Source organism: Micrasema longulum, unplaced genomic scaffold (assembly GCF_059751315.1).
Source record: "Micrasema longulum isolate JH-2025_06_02 unplaced genomic scaffold, ASM5975131v1 h1tg001776l, whole genome shotgun sequence".
NCBI classification, from domain to species: Eukaryota; Metazoa; Arthropoda; class Insecta; order Trichoptera; family Brachycentridae; genus Micrasema; species Micrasema longulum.
The window spans coordinates 242795-244098 of record NW_028278951.1 but is presented as its reverse complement, the minus strand read 5'-3'; the positions used below and the strand labels follow the sequence as shown (position 1 = coordinate 244098).

At 27.5% G+C, this 1304-nt stretch overlaps 1 non-coding gene across 1 annotated transcript; it reads left to right on the top strand.

Annotated features, from left to right (window-relative positions):
• Positions 1-496: 496 nt before the first annotated feature.
• TRNAK-UUU (transfer RNA lysine (anticodon UUU)) lies at positions 497-569 on the top strand. Its single transcript has one exon. It is a non-coding gene; the product is annotated as a tRNA-Lys (tRNA).
• Positions 570-1304: the final 735 nt, after the last annotated feature.

Sequence of the window (1304 nt, the reverse complement as noted above, 5' to 3'; positions counted from 1 at the left end):
ATAAATGATTCTAAATTTTTTTCCACTGAACATATTGAAGATGCTATTACTTGTAATCTTTAAGGAGGTATATTAAAAAAGAAACCACACGTAAATCTTTTAAGCCATCTAAAGGTGTATAGTGGGTTTTGCATATTGGTTTAATTGGTGTTCTGACGAAAAGACGGGTACGTCTCGAAACTGGTAGACATAGAAAAGTCGGTAAGTGATTATACACAAATATTTAATAACATTTAGGGAAATATATTTTTCTACTCCTCCATCTTTTTTGACGTTTATCTATTATATCATGTACCCTGTAGTCGTTCGAGTTTATCAAGCAGTTCACGGGTTAAATCAGTCAGAAACATCAGCGTAGTATAAGTGTATTTGTAAATGTTATTAATTATTGTACGCAAGTAACAACTAATCAAATATTTATACAAAATAAATATAAGTTTACGTACGCATGTATTTATGACCACAGTGGTTAAATTAAAACACACGTTCTTTGTCTGCCTGGATAGCTCAGTTGGTAGAGCATTGGACTTTTAATCCAAGGGTCCAGGGTTCAAGTCCCTGTTCGGGCGATTTTTTTTGGGGAAGATTAAAAAAAATAGGTAAATAAGGCTTACTGTAGGTAACTACTGGAAGACATATAGTAGTTTAAAAACATATTAATTATAAAAATAAAAAAATTCAAGTATAATTTATTTATTTATTTATGATTTTATGAACCTTTTACATAATTACAATTAAACCGGTGAAAAAAAAATTTAACACAAAAATAACATAATATTGAAAAAGAACAAAAACATCGAGAAAAGTATACAATGGTAAACAGTATGTATAAATAAAAAAAATAATTTTACGTCTGTAACAAACATTATTATTTAAGAGAAAGAGATGAAAAAAAGGAGAAAAAAAAGAAACTGCTTTAAAAGGAAAGTTAAAAGTTTACTTGATGGTTTATATAATTATTAATACTAAACTATAATAAATTAAAAAGTAATTGTTCACACAAGAGTTTAGAGTTAAAACAAAAGTGAAGAACTAATCATTATTTTTTTTTTTTTATTTTTAATTCTTTTTCAAAACTCAGGACTTGACCATCAGCAGCGTGGTACAAAATAAATGTAAATCATCACTGTATTGATTTGCAAGTCGCTGTATGCAAATAATCGGTGAATTTAATGAATAATTCGTACCATGATTATGACTGTAAAACAAAAAAATAGTCTTTTGGTCCACGTGGAAGTTTGTTAATGTTAACAGTTCTGGGCAATCTATTTTATAATTTAATAATTTATAAATAAACAGGTAAT